The sequence below is a fragment of the Tasmannia lanceolata genome, unplaced genomic scaffold, assembly GCF_043159265.1.
Source record: "Tasmannia lanceolata isolate RefF3 unplaced genomic scaffold, GAP_Taslan_0.1 ptg000037l, whole genome shotgun sequence".
Classification (NCBI taxonomy): domain Eukaryota; kingdom Viridiplantae; phylum Streptophyta; class Magnoliopsida; order Canellales; family Winteraceae; genus Tasmannia; species Tasmannia lanceolata.
This window is the reverse complement of record NW_027518714.1, coordinates 52,100,733-52,111,319: the sequence shown is the minus strand read 5'-3', so window position 1 is coordinate 52,111,319 and position 10,587 is coordinate 52,100,733. Positions and strand designations below refer to the sequence as shown.

General features: G+C 35.8%; 1 long non-coding RNA gene across 5 annotated transcripts; it reads left to right on the top strand.

The window, feature by feature from the left end:
• The first annotated feature begins 4,164 nt into the window (after window positions 1-4,164).
• On the top strand, window positions 4,165-10,112 carry LOC143862617 (uncharacterized). 5 transcript variants are annotated; one of them, XR_013240385.1, is made up of 9 exons: window positions 4,175-4,428; window positions 4,749-4,989; window positions 5,466-6,073; window positions 6,453-6,500; window positions 7,214-7,312; window positions 7,413-7,898; window positions 9,158-9,234; window positions 9,311-9,470; window positions 9,553-10,112. It is a non-coding gene; the product is annotated as an uncharacterized LOC143862617 (long non-coding RNA). The 5 variants fall into 5 exon arrangements; XR_013240388.1 differs by having other exon boundaries at window positions 4,165-4,428; window positions 5,826-6,073; window positions 7,413-9,234; window positions 9,553-10,099; XR_013240390.1 differs by having other exon boundaries at window positions 4,165-4,428; window positions 6,453-6,496; window positions 7,413-9,234; window positions 9,553-10,099.
• Window positions 10,113-10,587: the final 475 nt, after the last annotated feature.

Here is a 10,587-nt window from a genome sequence, read left to right as displayed (position 1 = left end):
AGGATTCACCTACGTGTAGAACTTTGGTTTGTTTTCCAGTTGAATGACCACTGATCATTCCATTTTAGAGATGTGGTCTTGACTATGATTCCTCATGGTTATTCTTGGAAGAAAGAGTTCATTTATGTGCAGATGCTTGACATTTGAATGACTGCTAACTATTCCATATTAACTGCTTGTGCAACGTATGATTCTTTACAGGAAGTCGCCTTTGATGAGTATTTCAAGCCAACCAACTAGGAGGCTGAGATTACATTTGTGAAACAACCAGTTTCTCCCAAAGATTAAGTTGTTGGACAAGGCATTATTTATTCTTTTATACTAACACTCCCCCTCATGTGTGGCCCCTCTTTTTAGGGTCGGCCCACACGTGGCACATGTGGCCCCTCTTTTTGGGTTTGGCCATTGCATGTGGATTTTGCTACCAAGCAGGTTTGAACCCAGGCATTTGCTCTGATACCATGTGAAACAACCAGTTTCTCCCAAAGCTTAAGCTGTTGGAGAAGGCGTTATTTATTCTTTTATACTTTAACAACATTGAATGATCAAATTTAGGGTGAAGAAAAGATCATGAGGGAGATGGTAAAAGCCATGCACGAGCAAGCTTTGCTGGAGAAAGCTGTAGCAGAGAAGATCAGTAAAGTGGGTACTGTGGATACAAACCACCATAGTCAAGAGACAGCATCCACTCCTTCCAACCGAGCTGAATGACCAATGCAACCGTCGGGAAAGAGTGAGACATTTGTCACTTACAGAATAGCCATTTTGTTGTTTTGAATTCTTTCTTTGTTTTCTTTTTGCTGCTCCTTTCACCATTCTGTGATCATGAGTGTACTTGTTCAAGGAATCAGTGATTATATCCTATTATGATTCGATTTGGTCATTAGAAAACATTATCAGATTTCATTTGATAAAACTGCCAGTATTATACATGAATAAAGGCTGTGTTATTTCTATTTGTCTTGATAATTAGAGATATTTTTATTCTGTCTAAGATTAAGTTTGACTATCTGTTCATTTGATTTGTTATGAGTTCAGGTCTTTACCCATGAAGAGAGTTAAAACCATGTTGTCTTTTACCCTTTGGGTTGGTAAACATGGTTTGAGGCCGATCAAACAAGTTACAGTGCTAAAGCACCACATAAGAAACTCATTTTTCATAATTCAGGATTTCAGAATAGATAGAACTATTTATGTTGTTAGAAATAAAACCAGCTTAAACAAGTTAATTCTCCATGGCAGACATCCTAATGTATACAACATTTCTCTTTCATATCATTCTTTCATCCGAGTCCTCTTTCTATTATTCTGTGTAAAATCAAATTTACAACAAATATCTTTCAATTATAACTTCCATTGGCTCTAGTTCTTAATCTTTTACATGCTCACCTAAACTTTTTTTCCAGTCTTCTGATTTGTCTCGATAATTCATCAATTTTAATTCCTCTCTAATAACAGGTCCAATGCTGTGTTCAACAATCATCTAGTCATCTTCGGGAGAACCATCAATTGGACTCTTAGATTTTTTTTCAAGACACATAAGACATTTGGCCTTTTTAAAGAATTTTTCAATAATTCCAAGAATTTTGTAACAATTATTTAGAGTGCATTCGTGGCCAAGTGGTAAGGCAGCGGGTTTTGGTCCCGTTACTCGGAGGTTCGAATCCTTCCATCCCAGACCAATTCTATCAAAACAAAGATTGTTCTCTTTAACAATCTTTTGTAGAGTATAAGGTATAAGGTTGGATACAATATGATCCAATCTTTCTTTCTGAGTTCTATTGATTCTTCTATGAATCATAGATTCCTTTTGATTTCCAATTGTATTATGGTAACTGTAAGTGGCCCACCAGGTGTCTTGGCATCACAATTTTATTCCCCTTCAACAACTTAAAAAATCTAGATTATTTTATAAGCAAAACCTCCCACTTTTTAGGGGTCTACTTTTTTTTTTTTTTTTGGAGGGGGGGGTGGGGGAGAGACTCTATCTGTGTATATAATCTATTAACTCCTCCAGGACCAATAATCAATATCCTTTCTTTGGAAGAAAAAGATCTACATGAGATTTTGATCAACATGGGGAGCATCAACATATGTTAAGTACGTACAATCTAAAATCAGGTTCTCTGGTGTTGTTTAATCAGCGTCAAAATGTATTTGACTTTACCATTGACGGAAAGGCTTAGGTGAATAGGATATTTGAAGTCTCGAATAAGTTATTTCTAGGTCTGAGGTCCCCTAGTTGTGGATGCTTGTTTCGCCCGTCTAGCCAAAAAAATGTTTTAGGACTTTTGGTTGAGCTACTTTAGCATTGATTCACCACTAAGAATTACTCTAAGAAGAATTATGGATAGAATTCGAAGATCACTATGTCTTCACTGTCAAAACTCACCCTCAACTTCGGGATCTTCTAGCTCTTATTTTAGGACTATGTCAATCAAGAATAGTGAAAATTAATATAACTCTTTCTCATATTGAGAAATGCATTCAAAAGTGGAAAATGCCTAAAGTTCCTATTTCTTTAAACTTTGATCAGACTATTGTATATAAAGACAATAGAAAGAACTATTTCTTTGATGTATGAAAACTTTCAACTATGTATATACAGTCTCTCCGAAATAGGTGGATTGCAATTTACATTTCTTTAGAATGCCATGATAATTAATGCCATCCTCCTTATCTATTCATTACCAGGTTCGCGAAAAATCTGATCTATCGCAATTTTGCCTCAAGAGTCAAAGAGTTTTTATTGACTCTACAGGGCAATGTGTGCGACACGGAACGCGGCCAAGAAAAATCCTTGTCGACTCGGGCGAGTTCCCTGTCGTGTCAAGGAGTTTTTAAACACTGGTTTTTATTGTTTAAATTTTCTTGGTTAAAGTTTTGCTCTTGATTTGACTTTGAAGACGCCTGAAAGATTTAAAGTGCTTGATTTTTTTCCTGTTTATTTTTTGCATCATTAGTTGTGTGGAGGTACTAGCTACCAACTACTTTCACTTTATTGAAATTGGATTTGTCATGAGATTGGATTGATTATATGAGTGCTCCTGGTTAATGGCTTTTCTCACTGTTGTGATCTTCTGACTAATTTTTCTTTCATTACAAATTTCCCGTTAATGAAATCCTATATTCAATATTAATGAGTTTTGTTACTTTCGTGAAAAGTTTTGACATTTACTTCTGGCTACTGATATTCGGACTACCATATTTTGATGATTACACTAACTCACCTTGTCTTTTCTTTCTTAATTGGCTTATGTGAGCTCTTTGGGAATTGTCATAATTTTTGATAGCCGGTTAAATAATAAAAGGCAAGGTGAGTTAGTGCAATTATCGAAATAAGGTAGTGTCAACATCAGTACCCTATGTGTGTGTGTCAGTGTGTGGGACTGATATCTGCACTACTATATTTTGATAATAGCATTATTCACTTTGTTTTACACTTTTCTGATTGGATGTTGATAGCATCTTGAGTATTATAGAAGACGAATGATAGATACAAGAGAGCCCTTGCATAAAGAGCCACAAAAGGGCTCATGATTGGATCCACGTCATCAAATGTAACTGATTTTTCTTTTTCAACCGATTTTAAACCATAACTGAAAATGACGTGGATCCAATGAGGAGCCCTTTTGCCGCTCTTTATGCAATGGCTCCCTTGTATCTACCATTGCTGCTGGGACATTACATGTTAAACTTTTCCTAAACGGGATATTACAAGTTAGCCTTGGGAACCCTGGCAGCTTGAGTAGGTGGACCCCTGTGAAATCACAATGAAACAACGATATGGGAATTCTCTGGACCGATTGGGTTTGCTGCATTCAAATGAGGTGGAGATCAAAGTGGTTCATCAGGTAATTAGGATGATTGAGCCCAACAAGTTTGATCAGGTTACAATGGAAGGTGAGACCTTGAATCCTTACTATTCTAAAAGCGTGAACCAACGAAAGTTCGTCAGCCATCTTTTGCAGAAATTCCTTACCCTTGCTTCAAAAAATCTTCCCATTAAGTCTCATTACTTCAGGGTATGTTGGTCATTCCACATGATTTGCTTTTTACCACCCCCTGTCCCTCAAACCCATCAGATAACCCACGCGTCGGTTATCTTTGAGTTGGATTAGCTACTCCCACCACCCGTCCCTTTACAAATTTGAATCTCGCATATAACCCACGCGTCATTTCCAGCCAAAATCCTCTCCTTTTTACGCCTTCTCTTTCACACAAAAAACCTCTTTCCGTCTTCTCTCCCAGAGCAAGCAAAACCCTTCTTCTGGTCACTTTTGCTGGAGTGTTCATTTTCTTTTTCTTTTTTCATTTACAGATCGTCCCACATCTTCTTCTCCTTGGGCATTTATCTCTTTTGTTTTGTACATTTTTCTTCTGATTGGGATTACTGGGACAACAACACATACAGAAATTAAGGACGAGGTATACATTTTTCTTTAATAGAAGTGATTTTCCAACTTTTGAATTATCAAGTGAAGTTCTCTGCCCCAGACCTCCTCCTTGATTTTTTCCTTCCATTACATTCCTACTTTAATCGAGCCCATAGATGCTCTCGACCCCTTTCTTGTTTTTTTTTATATAATTATTTATAAGAATCTGATAGATATAGTATCCACTCTTTTTTGTTAGTGATTCACAAATATTCCTTCAGTGTATGCTGTGTGATTTCTTCAACTCTCTCTTCCATTTGCATTTGGTTTTCTTTTGTTCCTTGATTTCTGATCATTCTTTGAAAATTGCAGGCATTTTTATTCCATTATTTTCAGAGCCCAGATGGATATGCAAAGTAGCCTTTGCAGCAGGGGATTCGACACTGACATTTTGGAATTAGAACACCTGAGGTAGTCCCTGGCCACCAAGTCTGTCACCGTTTGCAGACTCAAACCACATCAGATGAAGGGTTTAAGTGATGGCCTTTTGAAAACTTAAATCATATCAAATGACAGATGGGTTTTGCTTGTTGGGTCTGGGAGAATTTTCAAGGTATAATTTCCTTTTCTTTTTAACCATGTTCTCCCCATTGTGGGAACCTCTGTCATTCATGTAAAGTATTTTTCTGTATTTTTATAAAGTATTCCCTTCAAAAACATGTAAAGTTTGTTAAATTCTCTCCAATAAATAATTCATGTTTATGCATTTATTAAAACATGGTAGTGCCAAAATCAGTAGACTAAATAAAAAAGGGGGGAAACGTTATTTCCCTATATGCACTTCAGTTGTATAGATTAATGTTTGTAGCCATAATCTTTATGTTAGATCTTTGTGCATATGAAGATCTATAAAACATGTCTAAAAACCTGATTGTTCTAGATTTCTCTACATATTTGGAAATAATATTTCCAGTTGTATATCCTAACTATGCCGACATTGAGGCGACAATTGGTTTGGTTTTAAAGCTTTAGTTTTGTTTCATAGTGGGCAAGTTAAAAGTCCCTGATACATGTTCTATTCTCGTTCAGAAATGTCATCTGGTGGTTTTCTGAATGTTGAATTATCAAGGAAGACATCATTTTTTGACCTGAAATTGTGGGCTGTGGTTGACATCTGTGTTGGTGCATTCATTATGTTAATTCTCTCTCTCTTATCTATATGGGCAACATCTCTGGAGAAATCAAAGAGGATGCTGGACAAGTTTCCCATTTCCCAAATAGCCAATGTTTCAAACGAGATAGAATTCGACAGTGCGGGTCTACACTTTTTCCCAATGCCCATGAAGGGGTTCTCCGTATACATGATAAATCATTTGATAAGGATTCAGAGATGTTAGTGCATTTGAGTATGAACAAATGAAGTGATGTTAATAATATCAACCAATGCAGCTCGGTTTATCAGCATGACAAAGCGGGGATCATCTTCTTCATATGGACTTGTATTAGTCACCTTTGATTGGTCTGCCTGAATTCTCACATCTTGGATGGGGTCACTGGTTTACTTTGAGGGATCTTGAGTTCGTGACTAATCGTTTCTTGAAGGAGAATGTCCTTGGGGAGGGTGGGTATGGAATAGTTTATAAGGGGTGGCTGATTAACGAAACTGAAGTGGCAGTAAAAAAGCTGCTCAATAATCTGTAAGTTCTATGCCAACCTCGAATCACTTTACTTTCTAATTGATCATAACAGGGATAATTTGAATGCTTCATACAATTTGAAAACATTTGGTTCTCCTTTGATGTTTGAACTGTATTTTCATATGTTTCTTGTGAGAATTGGCTGGAAAGGAATTTAGAGCCGAAGTAGAAGCTTTCACAAGGATTGATTACTGCCTTTTTTAGTCCAATTGTTGGCGTTTATGATGATGAATTTGATACTATTGGATGCTCGTTTATGAGTTTGTGAACAATGGGAACTTTATGATTAGTTTAGGAGTGCCACTTTTTTAATCAAAATTTGTTAGATTGAGTGTAATCCTTGATTGATTGCTAACTTTCTTCTTGCTCAATCTTCTAGGAAGTCATGCCCATTATGCGATGGTGGGAAGAGCAAAGGTTCTTGTAGGTACTATTTCGCTAAATCTTTTATAATATAATGATTATAAATTTTTATAACATATTTTGATATTGATATATGTCATTTGTCAGTTTTTCCAGTTTTATTGTCTTTGTCAACAATCCAAAGTGGGCATTTCTGTTAAGTCAATACAAACTTAGGTGTTACGTGGTGCACTACAAATTTGGAAAGCATATAATTGTTCCAAATGTTGCATATCTCAGATAAATAGATTTCTCCAAATGTCCATGAATATGATTGTACATGGAAATTTCATATCCCGGAGTCATTTCCTCGAATATGATTGTACATTGAAATTTCTGGGGCAATCCTTTAATTTCAATGCGTGCTAATCTTTGAAGCCATTGTGAGAAAACTCTTAGATCTGTGTTCATTTTTATTATTTCCAGCCCATCTCATATGTGTTCTTCTCATGTCAAGTAAGATACAATTACAATCACAAGGAATATATTTGCGGGTGAACATGCACAAGAGCTTCAACTTCTAATGCTCTTCTTCTTCTTCTTTTCTTAATTGTAATTTTTATTCAGAAGTTTTGATGGAAGACGGTTTAGTTATTTTAATATCTCTAGGAACATATACATTAAGGGCCAGAGTCAACCTTCAAAAGAGCGGTTCTTTTTTGCATATCGACTAATTCATTGCTGCAAATGTTTCTCATTGGAACTTACATTTTCTTTCTCCTTCTTTTCTTTTGCAAGGGAGAGTTGGTGTTAGTGGAGAACAACCTGTTATACTTCCTAAGATGGGTTTTGACTACTCTTCTGCTTGCCCATTGTGCACCTCCTAATGGAAGCATGGTAAGTTGAAAAAATTTAATTGATTTGTTATTATTTCCTAAAAATAAAAAGAATCAACCTCAAATTGTTTAGTTTACTCATAAATGTTGTTTGGATATAGGACTACTGCTCCATTTTCCCTCCATCATCTAGAGAGGACTGGAAGAGAGCCCTCCCTTCTTAGATGGACATGGAAGACGATGGAAAGCCGCGAACATAAATTGTCTAGCCGAGAAGAGAAGAAAATAAAACCTCAAATGTGTTTAAAAATTCATGGCTTTGATGTAGTAATCTTCTAGTAATTTTATTTGTTTTTTTATGTGGGGACTGATGTTCTTATTCCTTCTTTTTTTTTTTGTTATTGTTCCTGTTATTATATTAATGTTGTTATTGTTGTTGTTTTACTGAGATAAAGGGCCTCTGTAACTTATATAGTTTAATTGTTTTGCTCATTTTGCATTTACAACTTATGCAGTTTATTCAAATTAGGGTTTACATTGGTGATTTGATTTGAATTTCTCATGTAGTGTTGATGAGGAAATACTCCACATTCTGGATCTTTAATTCCCACTCACACTAGATGCATACAAACATGCAACGAAAGAAGGTACACAAGTCAAAGAGGAGAACTGTGGAATAGTTCCTTTTGTGCTTTCTATTTTGATTTTGATCATTTTCTGCATTCATCCTACTTGGTAAAGATTCTTAACCCGCTCCTGAACTATGGATCGCCAAAGTCCCATTCCCTCAATAAACGGGTAGAAACTCAAGGAAGCTACAACATGTCTTATTGTGTAGAGGCTTTGAGAAGCACCCAAGGAAAGTCCAATTATTATGGAATGGCCCACGATGACAATCTTTAGTAATTTTGATTTGATGAAAATCCTAAACCATACAGCAGACCCCTTCTTACTTGGAAAAAAGAAGAGAACTTAAAAAGGGAAGGAACTAAATTATAATTGCCGTATTCTTTTGTCAATATTTAGAAGTTAATGGATTAGAGTAGTTCTCTCTTAATAAATTAAACACATTATATAAATATTAAAATAGCACATTTTACTGTTGTAGTTAACATAATTGCATCAAAGTAATTTGATGTTCATTTCCAAGCTTCCTTTTTTGCCACTTATCAAAGAGGCAGACTTAATTATTAAATTATAACTTACACCAGTTGCAACTGTTAAGGTATGTTTTATATTAGAAAAAATAACAGATATTTTAAACAGTAAGAAGATGGATGGTCTACAAATACATATAATAGTTAAACTGTGTTTATGTGGGCAGGAAAAATTACTTGCATCCAAGTATTGTTGTGTTCATTTCCAAGCTTCCCTTTTCTTGGTGGATATTATATGCCTGCAATAACTATGCTATTGTGATCACATGCCTTTTGTGGTTTTTTTTTTTCCCCATTTCAAGATTTTCTTCGTGTGTTGAAATCGGTAGCAAACTTTGCAGTATTTTTATAAATTAAATAAGTTGAAGGACCCTTTGTGATTAAGTCAAAATGTAGAAGGTCATGCAGGAACTTTTGAAAAACACAACTTGTCAAAAGAATTCTGTTTTCAAAACTTGGTTTTGAAGATCATTTTAAGATCTGCAACATGTATTTCTATGATGAGGTTCTGGCCGAAGCAAAAGAGGCTGAAGATGCTGGAAACCCATGGTACTATGACATAAAGAACTTCAACCGATTTTGCTTCATTCTGCATTTTTGGGACTCAAAATGTGAGTCAGAGTTTAGTGGTCGGATTACTGACAGAATTAGAACTTTTATTGATTTACTTCCTAATTCTCTAGATTTTTTTTCCAAGAAGATAATCCATATGTGCTTAGGCGGTAATATCAACAAGAATCATGTTACAGATCCTTCAATTACAGTCACATGCTGCGCAACGAAAAATATACTACCCTGAGCAGATCGATCGATGTCTGTCAATAAGGTTTGGTTTTCTACCAAAACCCAAACTTCATTTAAGAGTGGGATTCAACTGAATATTTATTGAATGGTCTTCACAGATTTATTTTTTCCTTGAATTTCTGGTGGGCGGGGGTCGTCTTTGAGAATCAATCAAGAGGAATAATCTGTTTCGGAGATGATTGTGGGGAGGTCATCTGTAAAGGATATGATGAGGTCCTGCGTAAGCAAACAAGCTTTGCAAGCAATTTACCATCAAAGGTAAAATTACCAAATGAGAAGTAGAATACAATCAATCAAGAACATCATCTTACTTATGGCTTTACACTTTGCATTGGTACAGAGAACAACTTCAGGTGCTTGATTTTCTTCAACAAGCCTAGCTTCAAAATTTTGAAGGTTCCAATGTCCCCTTTGTTTCAATCAGGGTGTGGCTGTTCACGAGAACTTGGACCATTAAGAACGCTTAGTTAATGAAGTCATCTTAGATTGCTCAAAGACAGGCTCAGTTATTTATATCTCCAAATATTTCTCTAGCATAAGTAAATTAAAGATCATAAGAAGATATTTTTCCTTGTAATGTAAAAGGTTGTCATAACTCATAAATAAACTATAGAGGACTGACCAGTGAAGGAAAGGGGACAAATCTATCACTTCCCACAAAAAGTATGATAAAAGAAAAAGATACAACAGAGGTCCCACATCTGTCTTCCCACGTGGCAGCCTCGGGGAGTAAATCCCACTGCTTAAGTGGCACCGGCGTAAGATGGAAAAAGCAGTCCGAAAAACAGCGGCGATGATTTTTTCGCCACACTGTAGGATAATGCACCCCACTTGTAACTTGATTTTTCCTTTTCGGTCTGTTATTAACTTGGTTCGGAGGTTTAGATGTTTTATTTTGTCATCAGTATTTTTGCAAAATATGAACATTCATTTCCAAAGATCATTGATCAATAAGCTCCCTATAAAATCCTTGGAAGAGCAACTATATTCTAATGATCAAATTATTTTCCCTAAGTGATTACAGTTTCATCAAGCTTCATACAGCAAAAGACAGGGAAAAACAGCACTAAAAAAACACTAGAGTAAAATAATTTGAGAACCAATTGCTTCAGTTCTATTCATCTTTTTGGGTTTTATGTTAGCAAGGCGCTCTCTCAAATAGACATGCTAAAACAAGGCCGGTGATATGCTGGTTCTGAGAGCATCACAAAGGTTATCATTTGAATACTGCGGAACAAACTATCATTGAAGATGTGGTAGAGAGCCAAGAAGATAATATAACAATAGGGCAGTTTTGGAGTTTTTTTATTTCCTCCCCATCAGGGTCTACTTGTTTTTGTTTCACTTTGATGTATCATCCGTATTGACCATCTCG